General features: G+C 43.0%; 1 pseudogene; it reads left to right on the plus strand.

Annotated features, from left to right (window-relative positions):
* Positions 1–17,168: 17,168 nt before the first annotated feature.
* On the plus strand, positions 17,169–26,875 carry LOC139467465 (transmembrane protein 26-like; annotated as a pseudogene).
* The last annotated feature ends 666 nt before the right edge of the window (positions 26,876–27,541 follow it).

Consider the following 27,541-nt stretch of genomic DNA (forward strand, 5'->3'; position numbering starts at 1 on the left):
GGGGACCATACTGAATATGATCTTTTGTATATTTTCATGTTCCATTCCCAATAAATAACCCACATTAAATTCTTCACTATAAGTAGTTGTGGACAGTATCCCAGTTGCCGGAAGTGGTTTTGCGCATGCGGGAAGAGGGCACTGTGGGTAATGCGAGCGCATCCAAGATGGCGACACTTCCGGTTCCGGGAGGACGTGCACATCCAAGATGGCGACAGTTCCGGTTCCGGGAGGGGGTGCCCATCCAAGATGGCGGCGGGAAGGCGGGAAGAGGGAGAGGAGGGTTGTTTGTTTTGGTTTGGTTTGGTGGTTGTGATGGAGGGTAGTCAAAGCAAGGATGAAAGCGATCTTTCTGGAGAGATGGGTGGCCCTGAAAAGGGCCGTTTGGAGAAGAAGAAGATGAAGATGAAACAGGAACGGGAAAACCGGGAACGTCATCCTCGCTTTCTAGGCTGTGGCTCTCAGTCGTAGCAACAGGGTGGCCAACGACCAAAGTAGCTACAGTGAGGGCACAATCTCATTAAAATCAGATCTTAGTTCTCGCTACCGCTAAACAAATATCTGAGGACATCCCATTACGGGTCACGTCAGACCGACCTTGTGCGAACTTTGACCGACCAAAGGAATTACCAATCAGAAGGCAGCTTACAGCACGAATCTCAAATTGGCGACTACGCTTCGAAACATATTTCGATAAATTCTCGATTACAAATTTGAAACCTGAACAAAAAAACATTCTGGAATGGCTAATATATGGTCTAGATTGTAAGAATTCCGTCGTTAAACCCGTAACTATCGTTCGGAATACCCCGTGTTAAAGTTTTAGAGATTGCATGATTAGAAATCACATTCCGACTGTCACTTTCATAATCTGGTAAGCGACGCACTGATTGGTCGGATGAAATGTCGTTCTGACGTGACCCCTAATGGGATGTCCTCAGATGTTTGTTTAGCGGTATCGAGAACTAAGGTCTGATTTTAATGAGATTGAGTTAGGACATGACGTCCCCTGTGATGATCCCGGCTCTTTTGGGTGTGATGGTGAGGTCATGACATGTATCTTAACATCTGTAGCCGGGGTGCTCCTGACGTGCAGCCTTGGGGATCCGCTGTCAGGGTGGGTTTTTTTCCTCCTCCTTCTCCAGATCCGGTCGCAGGGGAGGGTGCCTTTTCCTCTCCAGAGGAAGGGGGAGTCGGAGCGCTCTAACGAGCAGCCTTGGGGGTCTATTGGCGCTGGGGATCCTTTTCTCCTACTCCTTTTCCGCAGAATGAAGCTGGAGTGAATCCAGTCGGGCAGGCTTCCTGGGATGTCTGCATGGTTCGTCGTGGCAGGTCAGTCATTCACGAAGAGGATGATTCACAACTTCACAATTCCACTCCACTCGAGGGATCCCTTTTTATAGGAGAGGGACTGGATTGAACATCGCTGCACGCTGATTGGTTCGACACGCAGCGCGCTGATTGGTCCACCATGCGGCGCGCTGATTGGTCCGTCCCGGCGCCTGGCCTAAGCCTCGGTTTTCCTAACCGGCTCAACCCTTGTGTATCTTTTCCATAGTAAATGGGTTTTTCCATGGGAGAGAAACCACAACCCCAGTTCGACCAATCAGAGAACTGAACAGGGCGAGCGTGCCCTCTGATTGGTCGACAACCCAAGCTTCTGATTGGTCAGATTTCCATCCCGTTTTTTCCTCAGGTGTGCATGGAGATTCCCATCATAAAGACAACACAACACTTATTTTTTTCAACTTTGTAATCCCCCACTCACATGAACCAACAAAAACAAAAGTCACAGGATGTGATTTTTGTGAACAGGAACTTTTTTTCTTTTTTGGGGCCATTAGGGTGTGAACGTACGTTCATTCCTAAAACGCAGTGAACAAGTGTCAGGTCAATAAGGGCAGAAAGGTTGGTTCTTTTAATGTAGGGTACGCGTCTTGTCACTCAGTCGAAAGGCAGGCATCTCATCCACAGGAACAGAGGTAGACACTTTGGTATGAAACTATTCTAATACCATGTCATCATTCTTGACGGTGTCCTTCCAGTCCAACTTATCTAACACTTCATTAAAAGTCCATCCACGCACGAGATAGGTCAGCATATAGAGACAGTACACCCCACACAACGTGCTGTATTCATGTTGTAAGGGGTGTGTATTCCACTGTTGTTCCATCTGACCCTTGCGATTCAAAGTCTCTTTAAACAGGGGTAATGAATACAGTCCAATGCTATCCATCATTTCCACGGATCCAGGAGCTGGATGGTAGATGCTCACCCAGTGTGTGCCAGGTTGATGGCTTGAATCTGTGTTGACCACATAGGCTTTGGTGTAAAAGGGGCCATCCTGTTGCCATCCAAGTCTGGCAAAGTCATCTCTGGCCAGGGTGCCTCGCTAGATGGTATGAAGTGGCTCGTCCTCAGCCACGATGGCTTCTAAATCCAAGGTGGTCAACCTGAGTGGTTCATTCATTGTAGGAGGGGAGAAAAAAATTGTGGCATGACCATCTGTCGCTGATCTTTTTTATACCATCGCATTCCGGAAACGATCTATTTCCAGAACATTTTCGTATTCCTCATAGCAGGTTCTCGAGAGTGTGTCCAAACTGGATTTCCAAACCCAACTTGCCAGTGTGTCGAGGATAGTTGATGCCTTTATCCGCGCCAAGGTCTGGGGTGAGATCCACCACCCACAAGGTGTAACCTTGAGCAAAGGCCTTGGGAGTCAGCTCGAAGGTCTCAGGATCACGATCTCTTGGAAAGGAGCGTCTGGCTGGTTTGTGCAAGGTGTATGTACTTTGGGTTTGCAACCAACGCTTGATTTGACTTTGCAATGACTGGCTTCTTGCTTTTACTGGTTCTTGCATCTTGAGCGTGGAGTCGTGATGCTTTCCACAAAGGTCGCCAGCCGCCAAAACTTTCAGGATGTTGAGGAGGAAAGTAGGTTTTTTCCAACCAGGCCGCCCAAAGGGGAGTAGGAAGTCCTTTGTGTTGTGTCTTCCCAGTGGCAAGAAGACACTGTCGCGTCTTGGCCTGTCTCGTCATTTTCTCTCATCAGACTGATGCCACTCGGTACATGGATGGTCTTTTTTATAGAGAGGGAAAGAGAGATGTTTTCTTTTCTTATGTGGTGCTAAAGGGTATCCATGAGCCTGGCCTGTTGATGAATCTGTCCTGTTTGGTATCGGAGGGAGGTGGGGTCATCACCCATGGGGTTGGCATCACCTCTTTTTATTCTTCTTCCTCTACTTCTGCTGCTGCTTCTGCTTCTGCTTCTGCTGCTGCTGCGGCTGTGAAGAATGTTATGGCTGGGAAGAATGCTGGTTCTTTCATTGCAATTAGTGCTTAGATTAGATTAGAGACGAGTGCTGCAGGTTTGATCAAGCGTCCGACGAGGTGTTCTGCTGCTGCGTCTACTGCTGTGGGTGTTGCTGTTTTTGCTGCTACTGACGATGAGTATAGTGCTGAGACGAGTTCTTCTGCTGCGGGTGTTGTTGCTAGGTAACATTCTTCCTTTGCGTATGTCGCTGCGGCGAGTGTTGCTGAGGGTGTTATTCCTGCTGCTTTTACCACTGCTACTATTGCTGCTGGTGAGTGTGTGGTTGCTGCTTCTGCTGCTGTGGGTGTGGTTGCTAATGCATGTGTGGTTGCTGCTGCAGGTGTGGTTACTGCCTATGCTGCTGCGGGTGTTGTTGCTGTTGCTGCTGTTGTTGTGGGTGTTGTGGTTGTTGTGGATGAGGGTTCACTCCGGGGTTGTTTTTTTTTGGGGGGGGGATCAGGTAGAGTGGATGGTTCAGTCTGTTTCCTTTTTTTTTGCACACATAGTCCGATGGTGTTGATCCAAATGGCATACCCTGGAGGTAATGAAAACTCCACGACGGCCTTTACAGGAAGCTGCGTACAAGCAGCTCAATCTCATCATCTGTTCATGTGGAGCTAACCCCTCTTCCATGATGTTGGCCATTTCACGTAGATCGGCATTTGATGTTCATAGTTTAGAACGTCCTCGTACCCTCCCTCTTCTGTTTGACGATGCGGTAGTAGACGTTGTCATCCCAGGGGTACATGATGTTGTTGCTTGGACCGTTCAGTGAAAAGTGATGGCCAGAGAACGTCTGTCGTTTTTAAAGGCACTGAAACCCTGCTTCCTGATTGGTGGAAAAATCCAACCTTCTCATTAGTTGGTTTCTGTCCCACACGGCACCCCATGTGGCACACCTGTTGTGTTTCTTTTCCATAGGGTCAGGCTTGTACCATGGGAGAGAAAGCAACGTTTTGACCAATCACAGGGACGCTCAGGGCACGGACGGTCTCTGATTGGTCAGATTTTCGATCCTGTTTTTGAGTCTCTCGAGGTGGTGTATGTCGATCCTCTTCAGTCCGTGGGTTCATGGCTTCACGAATGGAAGTGAGCAGGGCATGGTATTCTCTCCGAACACGTCTGTCGTCCAGATAAAATGCCAACAGCCAACACAGCATGAGGAACATCATGAAAACATGGTCTAGTCTCTGTACCCAAAGGGGAGTGTGTCTACAGGCAGGCCTGTGGTTTTGTCGTAGATGATGCGTCGCTTGTTGTAAAGGGTGCGGTAGTCTTTTCTGGTGGGTGTGGTCACAAGATCGTTTCCATGCTGAGGTCCTTTACGAACGATCTGATGGGGGTAATGCATCCCGATTATTTTCACTTCCTCCCCAGACTATTGTCCCATAATCAGTTCTTTCATGGTGTCAAAGTTGAGGTGTTGTTGGTTTCTGTAATTCAAAGCTGAACCCTCGCACTTTGCAGAACGTGCTGCGCGTTCCATTGGGTCTCGGCTTCATTAACTCATAGGCATAGTATTTGGGACATCCTGACACAAACGCCTTGATGGTGTTTCCGTTCAGTTCGTCTGTAAAATCACCCAACGAATTGCCCAACTTTGGATTCCATTTGTTGTGTCGATGAATGTAAATGGTGCTGTCCGTGTCGAAGTACAAGGCCCTGCGACCCAACAGGCTGAGGGTCTCGTACAGCTTGAGATGCGATTGTGCGGTGATCCAAGCAGCCACGGCGGGATTAAAATGAGGATTAGGTGTTTGGAATTCTGCCTTGCGGGTATAGGTCACCTCCACCATATGTTCGTTGATGACGGTGATATCATCGATGGTATTTCGTTCATCTCTCAACAGAGCATACTTCTAGGCAGGTTCGTTCATATAGACGGTTCGACTATAGGCTAAGCGCTGTCCGAACTTGCCCCAGAGCAAATTAAATAAGAACTTCTTCTTGATGTTGTCCTTTTCCAACCGGATGCATTCTTTCCCATAGATCTCCTTGATGTAAGCATCTTGATCGGTACATCCCTCGGGGTATCCACTGGCTTCGAGCTTCAGCTTGAAAAGACACTCATTATAGGAGGCAAAGAGTCCTCCTTCCTGGGTGTTGGGGTCATACATCTCAAAGGACACGACATTGGATAAGACCTTTCAGATCAAACAACTTCTCCACAGGAAGTTGATGGAGAATGGTCGGGTGTCCCGTCGGAAACTCTCTGGTCTTGCAAATGTAGGGATAAAGGGAATAGATATCAATATACTGGATGGTTTAACCTTCTTGGGCCTTGTAGCATAATTGACGTTTGACGATACGTTTCACATCAGGGTGTTGGTTCAAGAGACCCAGGCGATAATGGGTGTTGGTATGACATGCTCCCATCGACGTGCCCAGGCCGGTCTGAGGTTCTCCACGTTCCTCCTTGTAACAGGAGTGGCACCCATGTAACACACTGTAACGATGTTTACCCTCTCCGCACGTGAACGTCTTTTCACCTCCATTCTCAGCGTGCTGAATGTGCAGATCCAGGTCGTTCTCCACGAGATAACATAACCAGTTCACACAGGCCTGGGAATATTTTCTCTTGGGTTGGTAGCCTTGAGCTTGAAAAATGGCTATGTTTCAGATCGTGTTTTCACGCTGAGTGCAGGGAGTGTCATCGCCTCTACAAAGGGATCCATGCGATCTGTCCTGATGAAGTTCTGTCAGAAGTTAGCGCATCCACATCTCAAAATATCGACATTGCTCTGGCAGTAGGCTAAGAGTTCTTCTTGCAAGTCAACTTTCTTGGTATGCCTCTGGAGGAAGGGGGTGCGTTCCGTGGGAGACATGCCATCGGGATCGTACATGTCAGCTGATGGCTAGGGACCTCTGTAGGTCTGGTTGGCTTCAGTATTGAAAAAGTGAGGAAAATACACTTTCTTCAGTTCATTCAGTTCAATGGTCTCTTGAAATGGTTTCAGCGCCCAGGGTAAGAAATTCCAAATGTCTTTGAAACACAATCGTCCCATGGTTACCTGACAAATCTGTAGGCCTCTCCGAATCTTGGTTAGGGGTTTCACCAGATGCGGGAGCATGCCCTTCATGATCAAGTGCAGATCATACCCTCGCGTGTAATGAGCAATTGCATAAATGATGTCATCCTTCTAAGGCGGCTGGACGGGGCAGTTATTCATCTCCTTCTTCTCCTCCTCCTCCTCCACAAACGGAGTGGATGCGTCCACCTCCATGACATCCTCCCCCTTCCCCTCCTCCTTCGGTGATTGATGTCGCCGACGCTTTAAAGGGGGGTTGCTTGAGAGGGTTCTGTCATGTTTTCTTTTGCTGCTGCCTCGTCTTGGTTCTTCTTCTTCTTCTCCTTCTTGGGTTTTTCGGCCAGGGTCGTCAACCATGCACACACGTCGTTTAGTGTGGTGGGGCCTTTAAACACTTTCTCACAGCTGGGACCATAACCTTCTTGTCTCCATGGACAGTCTTGACACAACTCCGTTGTAGCTTGACCGATGCACCCTCCACATCCTAAATGCCCCACGTACAAATTCGGGAGGTGCACACCCGTCTCCTGCGTACATTCAAAATCAAAGTAGAGGTATTTGACGTTGTCTCGTCAGACTTGGTTGTAGCATTCCTCGTCCTCCTCTGCATCACCGGCTTCATGGAGGGGAGTGGCGTAGCATTGATAGACAGGTTCTCGACACACTAAGCATGGAAGTCGCTGATCTGAGCACTTGTGATGAGCCATGGGTGTCTCCAAGACGAGGACAAGCTGAAAACAGGTCGGGCACCTGTGAATCGATTGACAGGCGCTGGGTTTTCCCTCTGACAGTGACTGGAGATGTTGGGTGTAACAGCGTTGATTTTGAAATGGTTAAACCCAATGGCTGCCATGGAAGTGATCACATCATAGTGGTGATGATGATGGAATAAATGCAGCACGGTGGCGTTGGGTGGAGCCTCATCACACTTGTACATCAGTCTCCTGTCCACATCTTGACTGTAGACTTTCAGTTTATAGTTCCTTTGGGCCAAGGCACGTTCCACGCGTGCTAGGTCGTCCAGCCCCTGACAGGGACCTTCAGGAATGCCAAGGCGTCGAAACAAGGCACGTGCCTGTTCGCCTTGAGCGTCAGCTCGATTCGATCATTTGTTTTCTCCGGCTTTCACATTCTTGGGTCAGAGGTTTTGGCTTCTGGGCATAATGCCGTGCCACCACAAGGGCCCTTGCCAAACAGGATTGATCTTCGTTCATGATCTGTACAATGAAGTTTTTGCGTTCTATCCACGATTTCACTCCAACCACGTTATTCAGACAGCTACTGCCTGATCCTAGCCTGTCGGGATCTGCTACATGTACTAAGGTCATGGTGGCATCGATGGCAAGGTCTTGGTTGGACTGTTGGACTTTTTCCACGGCATGCAAGATATCTTTGCCATGGAGATCTTCAAAGTGGCGAAATGGAATCCGTATGGGAGTGTCCAAATGGGGGTGTTGAATACCTAGACCAGTACGATCCCCCTGACACCTGTTGATAGAAGTCCTCGATCACCACGTGGCTATGAGTGCCTGATGAACGTCTGTCCTACTTTATTTATAGACAAACCCTCTAAAAATCAGACACTTCGGTTGTCGACCAATCAGAAGGTCACCCAGATCTGTTCGGGTTTCTGATTGATCGAAACATATGACCAATTAGACGCTTGGGATGTGGACCAATCAGAGGGCGCGCTCGCCTGTTCTGCCCTTTGATTGGTCCAACTGGGTTTGCTTTCTCTCCCATGGTAAAATCCTTTTCCTATGAAAGAGTTGGTCTGTTTTGGAAAAGTCGAGGCTCAGGCCGGGCAGCAGAACGGACCATTCAGCGTGCCGCACCAATCAGCGTGCCGCACCAATCGGCGTGCCGCGTGGTGGACCACGACCAATCAGTGTGCACCATGTCGGTCCAATCACCGTGCAGCAATGTTCAATCCAGTCCCCCTCCTATAAATAGGGAAGCCACTCCAGCGGAGTCACTTGTGAAAAATCATCGCATCTAGAAAGTGGCAGACAGGGAGAGCAGTACGAATACGACTGAGGGAACCATGATGACTGACAGATGCTTATGGATCCAAGATTCATCTGTGGTCTAAGAGTATGAATGGTTGTGAGAATAGGTCGCCACCGCCACCACCACCGCCGACGACGTCGCCAGGTCATCAATCTTTTGAAAGCAGGGTCACTTCGTTTGAGGCGTGGCCGATGCAGATAGCCTAGACCGCTGAAGACATGCCCCATGCAGGCTTCGTGTACACGCAAAGCACCGATAGCGTGTTCTGCTTTCATTGCGGCGTGCGACTGAGAAGATGAGCGGCCAACGACGATCCTTGGATGGAACACCACAAGTGGTCCCCTCACTGTGCCTACCTCAGGCTGACGGTGTTGGTAAAACACAAGAACGTGGCAGCTACTTTCTTGCACTATCTGTGTGAGAATCAGATCTACCAGTAGCCTGCGTATCAGAGCAACCGAATGATGCAGCATGGCCACCTGCCTAGGAAGACGTTTCCGTTCCCGTGTTCCCGTTCCTGTTTTCCCGTTCCTGTTTTCCTGTTCCTGTTCCGGATCCCGTTCCTGTTTTTTTCATTATCTTCCCCCAACGGCTCTTTTCAGGGCTACCCATCTCTCCCGAAAGATCGCTTTCATCTTTGACTACCTTGGAAGTCCCCAAAATCTACCCCGGGCACAAGAAACGGATCTCATGAACGGCACATATGATCATGTTAGTTCAGGTTCGAGCGGGAAATCTCGCTATTAAGATAATTACAATGCCAAGACAAACTGCGGAGGTAAAAAAAACGGTTCTCACGACCTGCATATATTGATCATGTTAATTCTGGTTCAAGTATACTATGACCGGATAAATGTTTCATGTTATAATGCGACTATAAAGTCAGTAGGACTACCATTAAGATTTGTATATATTTTGCATTTACAAGTGGGCAGAGACGAAAAAGCTGGGTGTGGTTTGGAAATGGCAATTCATTTAACAAGAGAAACCACATCTTCTTAAACAGACATTATTCTCTGGACAAAGGGACGTCTCTATATTAGTCATGGGCATGTGACAGTCCCAATAGAAAATCAAATTCATTTGTATCTGAAGCTTTGACACCATATCATGTAACCGGATCCTTCAGTGAATGTGCCTTTGAGATCATATGACTTTAAAGTGCTATTTGGTACATTACAAAGAGTTTAAAAACTACACGGATACATACCACGCCGACAGCAACCGATCCACAGCAACAGCGTCTAGACTCACAGTGATATTAGATTTTTGTGAATGAGCCTTTATATGTTGAATGAGGTTTTTGTTTTTGCTACACGTCCTTACAGTCTCAGTCCTCCTCTTATATTAAATCTCAGTAGGTATCTGTTTCCCCAATATTTCATGGAAAAAAGTACGTTGGTAAGGAAAATTATCACGCACGCCAGACTTAAATTTCTTACAAAACACCTACGCTAACACACCACCTAACACATATAGTACGGTCCAAACCATGAATCTGCCTATTTCCTGTTTTCTATTCGAGGACGTCAGGAAATTGGCTTGTCGAAAGTCCAACCCAAGTTATAGATTAGATCTTTCACGATATCGAATTACACTACAATTGACTGATACTGAATACACCAAACTGCTGAAAAAGTAAGGAAGCTGAATTGCAATATACCAAATACATGGACAGTGATAGCATAAATGTATTTAACTTAAATGGAAAACTGTCTTGGGAAACACTTAAACCGATGTTAAAAGTAAAAGTATTAAATCGTAATATCACAAAATGAAAGGGAAAGAAATCAACAAATTATAGCACAAATGTTGTTAAATGAACCTGAACTACATGAATAATTGCTAATTTAGACGCAAAAAATACCACACATAGATATAACAAAAACTAAATAAGATGAAGTCACGTGCATTAATACAAATATCGAAAATTTTATCATTAGATCAAAAGGCAATGGACTGAATATTGGAGAAACCAACTAAACATATTTTTGCCATTGAGAGAAAGACGTTTTTTAAACAAAGCACTGTTGAAACTTGAAACCAAAAACGGGACATCTGTATCAAAAACAAAATAATTCATCAACCAATACAAATGTATTAAGATATTACCAATATCACCATCGGGTAAAACTGTCGAATTTTAAATATTCTCTTGGAAAGACGTTAAAAGTTACTTTAGCATAACAAAAACAGGGATATATTACATCTTTGCCTCAAAGCGTTGGACCAAAACACTTTTTCAAAAATTGGTTATCATTCATAATTCAGGGTTGTAGTCAACAAACAAACTCTCACTATTTCATGCAAATTGAGTGAGTGTTGGGTGCTACCGGGAGGAGAGTACATGTTCATCCTTTTTGGCTAACTCTTAGTGCCATTCAAATATTTTTCACATATAATTCACCGCTTTATTGGTTTTTACGCCAAATATTTTTATTTTTTTTGTTTAACGCTGCACTCAGCAATATCCTAGCTATATGACGGTCTGTAAATAATCAAGTCGGGACCAGACAATCCAGTGATTGATATCAAGCGCATCGATCCAAGCAATTGGGATACGATGACATGCATGAACCAAGTCAGCGAGCCTGACCACCTGATCTCGTTGGTCGCATCTTACGACAAGCATAGTCGCCTTTTACGACAAACATGACTTGCTGAAGACCTATTCTAACCCTTTACGACAATGGATTCTGTTTAGGCGGATAAGCGAGACTGGTGAATAATTTACTTCAGTACACATCTAATTAGTTTTATTGTGGCGTTTAGGGGAGGTGTCTCCTGTGTGGGACAAATATCGCGACCGACGCGCGGGAATTTTTTTCTCCTTTTGTAACACTACGACTATACGGAATATGATCAATAATTAATCACTGTAAGGTTTTAACGTGTGTGGCATATATCAATGTATTAGGCGGCAGACGCACAAGGCCACATGTTCTTTTGATGAGGCATAACAAGTATAGGCAATGTAAATTCATGTGCAGAAACTTGGATAATTACACCCAATAGGTTTTTAGAACGAATATAACACACCTTATGTTGTGTTGGTAATGACTAATGCTCCATACTCAGTTTAAATAACCAACGCACCTGTACAAATAACGCTCCATGCCGACTTTGAATGACAAATCTAAACTTTAAATACCACAACCTATATTTCTTTGATAATGAATAACGATCAGTACTAACTGAGAATATAATTATGTCACATACATTGCACGAATTAATTATCGAGTGGATGTGTATGTCATTAAGAAGAGGTCTTAATGAATGAGTTATTTCCCCGTAATTCCCCAGTAGAATGTCACGTACGCTACAATGCACAGATCATTTCAGGGTGGTTTTCACGAGGCAAAATTCCCATTGTGAGTCATTCTGATTCACTAAGACACTGAGCTCTGTACCAAAGCACAAGAAACGGTTCTCATGAACGGCACATATGCTCCTATTTACTCCTAGATATTTTCCTCCTGTGTTTCTGTGTATGAGAAGAATAATTAAAATAATCTTGAAAAAAAGCATAACACTAACATCCTAGGAACTTGTATTATTACACTTATATCCCCACCAATGAGTGGCATAACATCTTTAAAATATATAAATTAGAGATTATTTTATTTTCATTTGGCTTTTGCTATTTCATAGGAAAACACTGTGTTCAGAATTGGCCAAGATAGCCATTTAACAGAAACTTTACTCTATTATTAAACATGTAACCACCTCACGAAGGTTATGATATGATAGACAATCAAATAATACATCTGGGAGTGATATCATGGTTAGAAAATTAACATGGCAATGGGTAGTAATTACAAATAATAAGCAACACGACAATTTTTATAGGAATTGCATTTTTTCATTAGCGATCTATTACTGTATAAAAAGAAGAAATTGTATTCCGCTTTAGTTCCGCATTACCACTTTTATGCACTGCTATATTTAGCTACAAATGACGGATATCGAGTCAGTAGCACTGCCATTGGTGCACTTTGCAGAACGGAGTAAGAATAAAAAACACAAGAAGTGCAGATGATTTTGCTCTTATTAAATGTTTGTCAATTAAACACATAGTTGCATGCCACAGATATAATTCTCTATGGTGTTAATCCCAGTTCTGGTCGTATCCCACTTCTGGTCGTTACAAAAGTTTATTATAACATTGTGAGATCGTTTCAGCCTGTTCCTTGATGTCGGAATCACAGTCCGGCGAACGTAATTGGATGGTTCCTGAAATCAGAGGAAATAAATCTACATGTGTACACGTATCTCAAAGTTTTTGTTAATTATCAAGTTAACTGATGCACTGTATAATTCAACATTTTTGTGTTATTTATGAAGGTTAAATCGAAAATGCGAGCGAAATAAATTTACATAATAACGATTTTTCGTCAAATATTGTCCTAGACAGATGTTGGAACAGTTTATAAACAACAAAACGTTAATAATTGATATTACAACGTATGAGTGTACAATAACTACGTTTCTATCATATTAAGTATCAGTATCACAACAGTATTTACAGCAAATAATTAAAGCAAATCTCAAAGTTTTAAAGGGGTTCGGGTGTCGCAGTGCAAAGATGAGCCCCTTCGGCATAGTATAGTTGGAATTCGCCCAGATAATGTTTGTAGGTATCTCAGCACCATACCCATTTCTGTGGGTTGTCTGAACTCGATTGTTAACAGGCCGCCGCCGTAACTATGCAGGAGTATTGGCGGGTGCGGCGTTAGGCAACAAATAAACAATTACCTTTTCATGAAAATATGTGTGAGTAGCGGGTGCTACCCGTAGACCAGGATAACGTTTACCAATTTCGCAAACACCTGGTGTCATCACTGATTTCGGTGATCCATTCATATCATTTGTATCGCTACATTTTGGGTAATCGTCTAAGACTTTCCTCCCACGTCAAGGTGACGCGTCGAATATAATTGAAGTTAAGGTTTAGAATTAAAGCATGTATTTCGGTCATTGAAACAGGTCTTAAGCGGCTCATCACATCATTTATGCCAGCTATATCGGTTCTTATTTTCACATTTCTGTTAACCACCAACCTTTGATTCCCAATGTACACCGAGAAGAATAAACCTCTATGCCAGTGTGTGTGTGTGTGTGTGTGTGTGTGTGTGTGTGTGTGTGTGTGTGTGTGTGTGTGTGTGTTAGTGTGTGTGTGTGTGTGTGTGTGTGTGTGTGTGTGTGTGTGTGTGTGTGTGTGTGTGTGTGTGTGTGATACATTAGAGGAAATGGAACGTACTGTTATTATACGTGACCAAAGGTACGTGCAGATCATTTGATCTCGTCACGCTACTCACAGTCCCCGATACAAAAATGTAATATATGAGCTCATTTTTATATGTTTTAATATCATCTAGAGATATTGGGGAAGCTAGAGATTAAAGCGTAAGCTCGAATAGTCGATGATACGGTTTCGATAACCATGTACTGGTTATACTGGGCTCCAATATCACACACACCCTGAGCGGTGGGGTAGTCTTGTGGTTAAAGCGTTCGCTTGTCACGCGGAAGTCTTGGGTTCGATTCCCCACATGGGTACAATGTGTGTAGCCCATTTCTGGTGTCCCCTGCAGTGATATTATTGGTATATTGCTAAAAGCTGCATAAAACCATACTCCAGCCATCACTCACTCACTCACGCACTCACTCAAACAAATCCTGTTTAGACAGGTTCCTCTATCCATCATCTTATGTAAAACTTTGTTTTCAGAGCACATGAAACAGATAATCGGGGTTTTCAGCCACACAGTGCAAAATTTTCTTTTATCAGTGGTTTCGTATTAACCGATCATGGACCAGACACACCAATGGCTTATAGCTTAGTTTGCGATTAGCATCGTTTGGGTACGCAGACTAACATGGACTGAGTAGGGTGTAATGCTCCAGGATTCACATTCCGCACAGGAATGCAAGTGGATATTTGTATTCACTGCATATACAAACATATACGATCCCTTTTATACCGTGAACGTATAAAGCTTTGTGAGAAAAAGTCAAACGAAACCTGTCGACGTGAAACGCGTCATTGAATGTTACTACATTGAACAGCTGTAAAAAGTCACACATTTGGAATGCAGATTCCCTATTTTCCATGACATCCCGTAGGTCGTACCTGCTAGTGCATGCCTTTTCAAATGACGTGCGAATATATTTAATTAATATATCACCCGTTCTTTCAAAAACATGACATTACCACCTATATAAAATAATAAAATGGCTTGTGTCGCTTAATAATAAGGTTTGGAAAATCGTCAAGGACCATGTCATGCGTTTCCTCCACACAATGAATTGTATTGACAACGAGCATGCTAGGATCAATAGAGGATGTCATATAGGACAGATAAAAGATCCAATACTTTCACAATACATAATCACATGGCCCCAACTGGCCCTCGCATGCACCAAACACAGCCACAAGAGCGCTAGGGTGTGAGGGAAGCTACGAGGCGGGGCTAGGAGCCTTGGTGTAGCATTGCGTTACAAGCCAGTGGGTAAACTAGGATAAATACCCGACTAGTGGGTACCGGCTCCCAATACCTTACTTCAGGGACATGCTTGCCGTAAAAGGTGACTCTGCTTGTCGTAAAAGGCGACTAACGGGATCGGGTGGTCAGGCTCGCATTCGTCACCACTCGCCCCTTTCCGTAACCCGCAAGAAGACTCGTCCCCCTATCGATGAATGTTATGTGCGATAATACGACAAACCAATCAGAATGCGCGCATGATTTCAATTTCTTCGTCAAAGAATCCCTCAGAAATCATTTTTGAGTTTACATATGTCATGCATCTAAAAATAATCCAAAGACACAGTTAACCATACTGTATAATTCTGCATGTCCAGATGTGCTTTAAATTGCATCTGAAACATATATACTACTCAAAATTTGATAAGGATCACTAGGTGATATGTGTGTAAGTTACCACAAACATAACAAAAGACATGACTCTGACTCAGAAACGTGTTTAATCATGTTATGAATGAAAATTCATGAACGGCATGAACTTGTATCAATATGGAATGTTTGAAATCTGCAAACACCAAAAGGCATTTCATTAAAAAATGTTAACAGCAAACAAGAGAAAGAATTACACAGTTATGAGGGATAGTCCATCATTACACTTAGTCGATGAAGTGTCAATATCGAGTATGACCTCCCCTTGCATCAATGACGGCCTTACAACGTCGAGATATGCTGTCAATAAGCACCCGGATGTTCCCAATGGGAAGGTTGTTCCACTCTTCCACGAGGGCATGTCCGAGCTCTGCCAAAGTCGTGGGTTGTGCTCTACGTCGTGAAAGGGCAACCTGCAGCATGTTCCAGACATGCTCAATCGGGTTCAAGTCCGGCGAGCGCGCTGGCCAATCCATGTGGACAATTGTCTCCTGCTCAAGGTACTGCTCAACCACCCTGGCGCGATGAGGACGGGCGTTATCATCCATCAGGATGAACTCAGGGCCAACAGCACCAGCGTAGGGTCTGACGTACACATCGAGGATCTCATCCCGGTACCTCACCCCCATCATTGTTCCTCTCTCCAGGACATGAAGATCCTTCCATCTCTGTTGATTCCACCCCAGACCATGATGGAACCACCACCATAACGGTCATGTTCACTGATGTTGGCATCATGGAAACGTTCACGTTGTCGTCGCCACACCCGCTGCCTCCTGTCTGTAAAGTCCAAACAATACCTGGACTCATCGGTGAACAGAACTGGAACCCAATCGTTCCGTGTCCAAGTGACATGATCTTCAGCCCATTCCAATCGCTCCCGCCGGTGTCGAACAGTCAGGAGGATTCGGACACATGCCCTTCTCGAGTAGAGACCTGCATTGTGAAGACGATTCCGTATCATCTGAGTGGACACATTCACCCCCGAGGCGTTCAGGAGGTCGTTACGTAGGCTGGTTGCTGTCCAGAAGGGATGACGTCGTGCCTGAAGAGCCACAAAATGATCTTGGCGTTGGGTTGTCGACCTCTGACGACCAACCCCATGTCGGTGTGCTGCTGTACCAAAATGTTGCTGTCGGGACCAGGCCCTGCTTACAACGCTCTGGCTGACGTTTAGTGCATTGGCAACGTCACGTTGTGAATAGCCAGCATCAAGCATTCCAATACATCTGCCCAGTTGTTCTGTCGTCAGACGACGCCTTACACGTTGAGGGGGCATTGCGTAGATAAACGTAGTGTAAACACTGAATTGAGTTTAAAGTTTCGGAATGAATCAGACACCGTTGCCTGATTGGAAATCGTGCAATGGTAGCAAAAGCATGAACTGTGATGTGAAACGCATTTCCCATGGCATGAAATGCACGTGCAAGTGTGTTGGAGACGTTTTTGATTTCACTTGAACACAATATTGCCAGTTATGCAGTTATTTTGTTTTTTTATTAAGAAAAATATCTACGATCCTTATCAAATTTTGAGTAGTATATAATAGACGGGAAAATGTATGTGAACCATTACGCAACGAGTTGACAATTGTTTTAGGTATGCCCGTTTGCGTTAAGACGGAACCCGCTTGCAAAAATGGCCATGAGGGGGGCACAAGTCGCTATTCGGCATGTCCCGGGATAACACGAGTTGGTAACGAATGTCAGGCTCGCTGACTTGGTTGATGCATCTCATCGAACCAACCAACCAACTACTTCAGGGGCGGGAGACCGAATCTATGCGGAGGTAAATCTCGAGGTGTGAGACAAGGTGCTCACCTACATTCAACAGCAGTCCCTGAGTTTGTAGCTTAAAGCACTGAGACGGGTCGGCCGCGCTTAGTCGTCCTCGTGTAGAACGTGTGTATAGACAAACTGGGCACCTGGGTTTAATCCTACGAATGCATGATGGCCATGATGAATATAATCAAGGCAGTGACCGTTAGATTGGTATTGTTTTTGCACACTATAGTGGCCATCTGGAGAGTGACCGATGTCTGGCAGAATGACCAGTTCTGGCTGCTGACACTGGCCACAGTGCCTTTCATTATAGAAGGAATATACGTGGTTGTGAAGAAAGAGGGCATCGAGTGGAAATGGTAAGTACAGTTAGGATTATCGCTCGATATTAGACGGAGGACGTGTTCTAATTTGAATGTGTTTTAAACATGCACTGTCCATTCGACACCGGTTTCTAAACACTCACCAATTGTTTAACAGAAAATATACAATGAAATGTTATGTTAACTGATACATTATGTCATTAAACATTTTTCTGATAGTTATTAAAATTCAATTGAAGATAACATAATTATATGAAAAGGATCCAGTTTCGTCAAATATTATCCAGATATGGTAATAGTATATAACCAACTGATGTTAATAATTCATATTCCATCAGTGAACAATAACTACTTTTCTATCATATTAAGTATCACTATCATAACAATATTCGTAGCAAATCATTAAATATATGAAAACAAATATGAATATACTGAGCCAGGTACATATCCTTTGAATTGTTGGTTGGTTGACCATTCAGTAATTTACTCATTCTTACTTATGTCGATATCATATTATCATTAACGTTCGTAAACCCATCTCAGTCTAGAGGACATGTGCTTTCAAGTATCTCCTATCTAATTACCAATGTACCAGTGTGCTCAATTCCTGTTAAAGTGTTTGAATGTATACTTTGAAAGGAGATTAAGCATTGAAACACTTCAACTTTTACTGAAGACGCTGATCTTATACGACTAATTCCACATTTCCTGCACAGGCTGAAGTAGATATTGTCATTAAAACGATATATGTTTAAAAAGCAACGTACCATCTCACGATAGGTACACAAGTTGCCTTATAAGATAGATAATTTCTAGTCAGCAAATATAACCATCAGCAGACAATGTCAATTAAGAATTGACCTTCACTTGGTGTGAGTTCATTGGACTATGAACCTTCATAGAGTGAGGGCCAAACTGTATGAACGTCGGAGCTTGCGTTATTTAATATCCTGTTTCATCAGACAATTTCAATGGACAACATCGTTTACGCATTTACGCCAATTTAAGGGTCATCACGATCTGGTAAATGCTTGACTTGCAGTAAGTTATTCAGGGACTGAAATTTGAAGTGCAATCAAACCAGGTATAATCCTCGTTCAAATGAAGGTGCCCCAGGCCTAAACACCTAAACACTGTTCCGCCAAACACAACACTGTTCCGCCTTCTGGACAGCATTGCGTGGATAGGAACGTGAAATTAGGTGGTTTGAAGGATGACAAGTGAGGAATTTGTGATACATTTATAATAATTGGGGAAAAGGTGATTCTTTGACCACAAAGGAGGGATGTAATTGGAAATTCTTCGAGATTAATACTAAAATGTATTTACCAGACTGTACCCACCTTCACTCGCTGCTAATTATTTGTCATTTTGTCTGTCAGTTAGTATTCCAAATGTCATTCTTCCTTACAGACGGTTAATGTGTGATCTCTACATATGTGCTTGGGTGTGTGTACCTTTTGTTCTTAACTTCCACTATTTCGCTGGTATATGAAGAGATGCAACATTGTTGGATCTTTGATGACGAGGGAAAACGCAGTAGGTCTTAAAAGACACAGTGTCAAATATGGGGTACCTTGGTAGCGTTGTAGAACTAAAATTGTTCTTCAACAACCCATGCGTGTCGTGAGAGGCGACGAACGGGATCGTGTGGGCAGGCTCGCTGACTTGGTTGATGCATGTCATCCTTTCTCAATTGCGTGGATCGATTCTCATGATATCAATCACAGGATTATCTGGTCCAGACTCGGCTATCTACAGAAAGGCGTCATATAGCTGGAATATTGCTGAGTGCGGCGTTAAACAACAAACAAACAAACATTACAGGAACACATTGCTTTGGGAATCATTCCAGTTCACGCTTCAAATCACAAGACTACCCTACCACTAGTTAACCGACCATAAAAGTCCAGTTTCCACCCTTGCCGAACTAGGCTGGAATTCCTGGGATCGGTCGTGGCGCCACCAGTGGCTATTACGAGTCATGTCCCTTCTAAGCCTCTCCTATGGACCAATCAAATTCCACCTGTCGCTTCACTTGCATGTGCTTTAAATAAAATGGCGGCGCCCAGTCAGGACGATCTGATAGATAATCAACATCTATATTGTGATCAAACGGGTCTTACATCGCGAAATACATCAAATCACGTGAGCCCCTTGATTATAAACATGAAAAGATTTGGAAAATATCTGTTGACAACGAGTTGGCGGTGCACATGCTTTGCAAATCCTGCAATCGACCGAAATCTATTTAGGAACCGGATTTCGATTTCGTTGCGCGTTATGACCAAACTGTAACTCCATAATACCAGCTTAGTTCGGCAAGGGTGGAAACTGGACTTTTATCGTCAGTTAACCCTCTTGCCTCGAAAAGATTACCCCTACAGTCTATAATCAAACGTAACTGCAATGCGAACAAAGATACTCAACAAGGAGAACAGAATCTCCTACAGAATCTACAGAATCTACAGAACATTGTAATAACAAAGTTGACATCCATAGATTCTCCCTCTTATGTGCATCACCTCCTGATGTAATTCGAATCCTTGATACAGTACAGTGTTGATTATACAATAATATAAGATAGCTATGCGATAAATCGCAAAGAACAATGAAGAACGAAGCGTATTTTATTTCACGATAAAACATTGTTCTATCATGAAGTCATTTCTGGAGATTCTAATATGTGCTCATATATTTGACGACGTTATTTTTGAGAGGGAAGTGTCTTGTTAGTTGTTCCCAAAATACGTAGCTGGTCTACGCAGATAAACGCAGTGGCCGAACGATCAGATATGACAATCGGTATCAGAAGAAAAGGTATAGATGTTTGACGTGAGGAGTGTATATATGCGGAAAATACCGGCCTTTACCTACCTGTTTGTTCAATAGACTTGTCCAATATTGCAGGGGTCGGATTGTATTCAGGGAGTCATCATTATTTAAATACAGGTTAATAGTTTTAAAGCTTGTACGTTTTATCAACATCCTTAAATAGGCTGTACATAATGTTGATATCTCATATCGCGGCCCCGAGTGGTTATTCCCCCTGTAGTGTTTTATGGTACGATAAACGTCGTTTATTTCTTTAGTGTCTGGTGTCCCCCGCCGTGATATTGCTGGAATATTGCTAAAAGCGGCGTAAAACCATACTCACTCACTATTTCTTTAGTAAAATGTCATTAAAATGTAAGGATAGCTATGTACAGGTGTATGTAACCGAGGTAAAAGGACGTTTCCAAAAACTAACCAGTATTGAAATGTAAACTGCAAGGATTAAGTAATAACTGTTATTGGATGAGAGATACAATGAACTGCATGAAACACACAATATTGCATGCCTAGTTTATACTCATATGACATTGTTTACCCTATCGTCGATGTTAAGTACACGTATACTCGTATTGGGTATACTCCCCAGGGAGCTGATAATGTAATTCGCATGCTGACTGATCCGTCGGCCTGGGTCACAATAACCGATGCTATCAGTAGACATAGTGTCGAGTTTAACATTATATTTTCTGCTATACTGCCATGTCGACAGAGCGAGTGAGTTGCAATTGTTTGTTGTTGTTTATTGACCAATGTATGCAGTTGAAACGTTACCGTGATACACTGGGTGCAATATAGTACCTTGTTGATGTTCGCCACATATTTGTGCTGATAGAAAACTGTTTAATTGTCATTACATCTAAAGCTTGTATTTTTACATGAATAAATGCGCTAACTGTACAATTATTGTACGATCAAACACGTTCAACATGTTCGCATGCAGCAACTAAAGAATTATATAGACCTTTATTTTATAATTTAATGTAAAGTTCAAACTGGATGGTTGGATGGATGGTTTGTTGTTTAACGCCGCACTCAGCAATATCCCAGCTATATGACGGCGGTCTGTAAATAATCTAGTTGGGACCAGACAATCCAGTGATTGATATCATGAGCAACGATCCACGCAATTGGGATCGATGACATGCATCAACCAAGTCAGCGAGCCTGACCGACCGATTCCGTTAGTCGCCTCTTACGACAAGCATAGTCGCATTTTACGGCAAGCATGGGTTGCTAAAGACCTATTCTACCCCGGATATTCACGGGTCATGATCTGTGTTAGCAAATATAAATGTGACCTTTTTCCTTTGTTTTTTCCTGGGCATATGTGTGACTCTTTTCTCTGTGTGATGTTTTCCCATGTAAATTTCATTCCGACATACATATGAGCAGGATGCTGTTTGTAAAGGACGGAATTGAAATATAATGAAATATAACACACCAACGCTAGAGAATAATCAGTCTGGACTATCTGTTGAAACAGATTCTGCTGTGCGTAAAAGGCAAAATAGTGGTGAAAATTACATGAATGAATCACTGAAAATCTATGGTGACATCGGCCTGTAAACAAACGAGTTACGTATAAAGCGTTGACGTTGTGGATTTTAATTTAAAAGATATGACTTATAAAAGAAATTAATTTTGTAGTGGAAATATATCTTTATATGTCTATGGACATAATCAAATTTGATCGTTGATACTTTGCAGTTTCATTCAAAGTGATTTGTTCTCTCTTTGTCGATAAATCATGTTTCTTTGTTCTCTGATAAGCATCTTTCATTCATTGACCAAATCAACTTAAACCTGCGGACTCTAATACTCTGGAGAAAGCTATACTTCCTACTGAATGTTCCATTGTGAACAACACCTTCCTTATACAGGGGCGGTCGGGTTGCCTAGTGGTTAAAGCGTTCGCTCGTCACGCCGAAGACCCGGGTTCGATTCCCGACATGGGCACAATGTGTGAAGCCCATTTGTGTCCCCCACCGTGATATTGCTGGAATATTGCTAAAAGTAGCGTAAAACCTCACTCACTCACTCACTCACTCACTCACTCACTCACTCACTCACTCCATTATGAACAACGCATTCCTTATACAATACAATGTTCCTTGTATCATTCGGTAGTATGCAAGAATTTGTAATTGTTCATACTATAATAAATCAACGTTCATGGAGATGAAGGATAATGTTTTTAATGCAAAGCTATGTTACATATCGATTGGAGAATGCTAGTTTCATTTGAAACCGAACGAGCAGCGTTGGGTATCATATGTTTTTAGATCATCCGCCGATAACGAGAAAAGTATGTATGTGATGGTCAAGGGTCGCCGTAAGATGTATTTATTATACACTTCAGTGTAAAGTGAGTTTTCTGGAGTTGAGAAAGCTGATATTTTCATTGCAGTGAACATAACACTTGATATTCACTGCAGTGAACATAACACTTTAACGGAACTATTGTCATACAAGAGTTACCTCCCCTTAAATTATCTCCATTTATCATAAGTGTCTGGCCCGAACACAAACTGTTGACGTCCTTTTTACGTTAGTTCCACATTGTCAAGGAAAAATAATGACAGATGGCCATTTATGGAGTTGATATCATTTCAGGCTGGTTGTTATCCTCTAGAAAATGTTTCTTTGTAAACTGTAAATATCTGATTTAACTCGTCAATCGAGATTGTTCGTTTTGCAGAGCGCCTTTTTGTTACTTGACCAGCGTGTATTTTTCCGCTTCCAACAGCGGTCTCTTAGTTTTCCAAAATATTTTTTGTTGAAGTTGATTTTGTATATAATCATATCGAAATGTATCATAAAGAATTATCGTGACCCTTAATATTTTTGGATACTTTTGTATATATTTTTGAGATTACGCAAACACGGAACTACTTTTAAAGTCGCAAATACAAGGTGAGGTGAGGTGAAATGGGGTTTAACGTCGCGTCCAAGATTGCTACACTTATATAGCGACGTGCATGCACCTGTGTGTGTGTGTGGCTGCTTGTGCTAGACTGGACTGATGCCGATTTATAGTGCTAACTCACTGAGATACCATGCCGCAGTTTAACATGCATACCCCACTCAGACACAGTATACTGACTCCGAGCCGACCAGTCCTTGTTTTAACCCCTTAAGGCCGAGCGCCAGACGGGGTAACAACAAGTACCATCTTTTAACGTCTTTTGGTATGACGCGGCCGGGGATCGAACTCCGGACCTTCTGCTCTGGGCGGACGCTCTACCACTAGACCACGGAGGCGGTCCGCAAATACAAGGGATGGTGAACACTGTGTGTTAGGTAGGGAGAATGTACGTTTCAAAGTTTTACATTTTCAATGAAATAATTTAATTTAACAACTACACAAAAGTATATATTAATAAGGATATTTCATGTGTCGAGTGAAATATCATATTCCTCACATCGAGTGACTGGGGGAAAGGAGATATTTTCACTCGTGGCGTATTTCGTGACGGGGGAAGAGAGATATTTTCACATGAAAATATTTCCTTTACCCCAGTAACACGATGAGAGAAACATGATATTTCACTTGACACATAACATATCTTCCACATATTCCACAGTCACGAAGCAGGAATAATAATATCAGTTGTGGTGCAGAAATGTACTTTGAAGCGTCGAACAGGTCCACGGTAACCTTTGCTTTGCTGAATTCTGGTAGCCCCGATTTTGCTCACTCACTCACTCACTCACTCACTCACTCACTCACTCACTCACTCACTCACCCAGACTTGGTTGATGTGTGTCATCGTACCCCGACGGCGTGAAACATGGCGTGTCTGGCCCAAATTAGAATATCTTAGGCCACAGTGATATAGCTGGAATACACACGAAACAAACTGCCATCTGTGGTATTAAACACAATTCAAGCACGCAAGTCTTACTAATTCACTGATGGCAGTCAGCACCAGATGTGTTTGTAATCCTCCTCCCTACTGTTTCAGGCTCTCTCCGTGTTTCCTCTTCTCCCTGATGAGCACGATGCCAGCTATATGGCTGCTTGAGATCAGTCGCCAAGCAACGTTCGCCACCACCAACATCACCGCCGTCACCGACGTCGACATTGCAGGGGTTAGTTCACTTGCTTGTGCACGTCTCGATACGCCATTATTGCTGGATACCGGTCCAACCGAGCTTAACAATTAAACGTTTTGGCATAGCCTTGTCACAACATTTTGTAACATTTTTAAAACACTCATCTGATCAACTTGACTGAACAAGTTTACCAAAGTTACAGATGTCAGTTCATGAAGTTAAACTTTTCAAAACTACACTCTGAAATGACACACCGTAAGTGTTGCACCCAACTGTGAAATATGTTTATAGTTTTAAATGTAAAATAGAGGATAACATACATTTAAACATCAGTTTTTATTGTTAGCGTAGCATTAAGATGACGGACATACATATAACCTTTTTTCAAGTTGAGACTCCTTCATCAAGTATGTATCAGCACAATACAGATGTGATAGTGAGGGTGTTGCGCCTGAGAGACGGCTGGCCAACTTTCGCTGAAAGGAAAGCTCGAATTGACACAGGGCGTTTACAATTTATCCAATGATCTTTATAAATACGAATCTGGTTGGTTATTTGGACCCACGATCTGTAGATCCAAATAAGGGACTCACATCTGAACGGCGGAAGCCAATAACAATAACATCGTGTAGCATATTCGCCGAAATGACATACAAATAGGAATAACATAACTGTAAGAGAAATACCACCAGCGCAGGTGTAACTAACACAACCGTGTCAAGGATTTCGTCCCTTACCCGTAACAGGATCCGATGATCGATGATTCCAAACACGGATTCTTCCCTCATCGTCAGCACAATACCCGCGCTTGTGTAATTAACTAAGTTGGAAAACGTCAACAACTTGCATTACGCCCCCTTTACGTCATGCAGTCAAGACGTGGTATCACTGAAATACTCTTCAAAACGGGTTCCTTACTGTTTTTGACAATTCGTAGTTTTTATATACTTCAATGCACTTTACAACTGTCAGTGAGTATCCATATTACAAGTTTCTTTTTATCCTTCAAGGTCCGAATCCCGATTCGATTAACTCCTGACACCTGGGTATTGGTTATTGAGGAGAGCCTGCTGTATCTGATGATCCTGGGTCGATGGCTCCTTCCCCGTGGTGAAGTCAGTCGGGAGCAACTCTCTCAGCTTCTCTTCAGCTTCCTCGCCACCGCCTCGGATATCATGGAGTTGTTCTCTCTGTTTGATGAAGACGTCGTGAGAGGCAGTATCGTCATCACCTACGTGTTCCTGTCCGTGTGGACGTTGAGCATCCTTCAGTTTACCTTAGTCTTGACAACAGTCGTCGAGAAAACAACGCCAATTCTGATAGGACATAAAGAGGGAGTTAAGTTGGAGATAATCGCCATCTTCACCAGCATGCTGATGCAGGACGGTCCATTCCTCTGCCTGCGATTGTTCTGTATGCTTCAGTTTCAACTATTCACATATAGCGTGGTGTTCTTCACTGCCAAGAACGTCCTTGTGATCCTGTTGTTTGTGTACAGATTAATTATACTGTGTTCTGAGAACTATTGCAAAGGGGGAAAGAAAGATGATGCTGAGTTTACTGAGCATGGTGGGTTGGAGATGAAGAACGGGAACGTCAATGAAGGTTATGATTGAGACAAGAATAATGGTGGAGCTGTGAGACAAAGGTCAAGGCCAACGGCTGAAGGAGCGAGCAGTATTGGTATTTTGGATACTCCAGGTATTCGAGAGAGTCATCAGGGAGAAACGGATGTCGACAAAGAGGGATTGAGTCTTAGCAGTGGAGAATCAGTTCAAATTAGATCGGAAGGAACGGAAGTTTTCCGTTTCTCGGAACCAAAGCAGCAATCATTATAAGAGGAAACAATTCTTTAAAAGGCAGATTCGCTGGAACCTTGTTGGAACATAAGACGTTATCTCTTTTAACAGATCATCGCTGCATCAAATTAGATAGTTAACGTCAATGTTGTGACCTGTGTCACGTATTGAATCAACCACAAACACAAATGAGATTGTAATACAGATTTATTCCCTCCCTTAAAGTAATTTTAAATCCCAATAACAATATCTCAATTCAAACTAATACCAAATTAACTAACACAACTAACTAAACTAGCTTCTCCTACCAATAACAATACTACCACCTACTACTAATACTAATATCTTACTACTAACAGTACAAATGTCTACTACTAATAATACAAATATCTACTACTAACAATACAATATCACGATACCCTATCCTAATACTAATAGTCTACTTCTAACAATACTAACACTAATACAAATGTTCTAAGAATAACACAACTAATACACAGTAAAACTTTGTGTGTGTATATATATATATATACAACAACAACACACAACCACAAAAAAACAACAACCAAAGATACAAAGCCACTTCACTGTCACTGTCACAACAGTTCTATACAGAACTTTAGAATCTCTGATGTTATTGAGCAGTTCATACGAGAATTCTTCCTCGTAATAACGAATGGTGATCTTTCCACCCAGGCGATGTTGTCCCCACGGAGTTAGGGGTGCCTGTTTACATGGATGCCACGGCTGTGTTCATCCTACGATGTGCCACGGAGACGAAGATACTTCTCTCCTTACGTTGGGTCGGATAACTTCTCTCCTTACGTGATGTTGGAGGTTGTTACTTCCTCCTACATAATATCGGAGGTTCTTCCCTCCTACGCACTCTAAGGTTAACCGGCCAGTTCCGGGACAGCCAACCAGAGTAGAAGTCTCCCACAATATTAGTCCATGCCTTACATGACCATGCTGATTCTGGCTGACTGTCCAAATTATTACCCTGCCCCGCTATTTAAACTGACCCCAAAGCCCAAGCTACCCCTGACCTCCCTATTGTTACACCAATTAACTCCCCAGCTATCACCCGTACCCAGTCACGCTTCCCTGACCCTAACCTGTTCCCATAGTATTACCTGACAATATCTAAAAACAACTCGCTAAGCTTAATATACTAATGTAACCGTACCGTAATACATCTATCTGAAGTACTAACATATAATTAAAATATACAAGATTATCTGTGATCTTGACATCACCTCCCCACTTAAGTAAATTGTACCTGAGCACAATTATATAACAAACAAGATCACATATAACTTTGTCCTAACGTCTTTTAAAGACATTATCTAATACAAAACCATATATATACACAATGACAACAATAATACACAAAAAGTAATGACTGTCATATCTTCACTATGATGCTGAAAAATGCATTATTTACATACTGCTATGCACACAGTGTGACTAGGGCGAAC

Source organism: Haliotis cracherodii, unplaced genomic scaffold (genome assembly GCF_022045235.1).
Source record: "Haliotis cracherodii isolate W230 unplaced genomic scaffold, xgHalCrac1.p SCAF_2, whole genome shotgun sequence".
NCBI lineage: Eukaryota > Metazoa > Mollusca > Gastropoda > Lepetellida > Haliotidae > Haliotis > Haliotis cracherodii.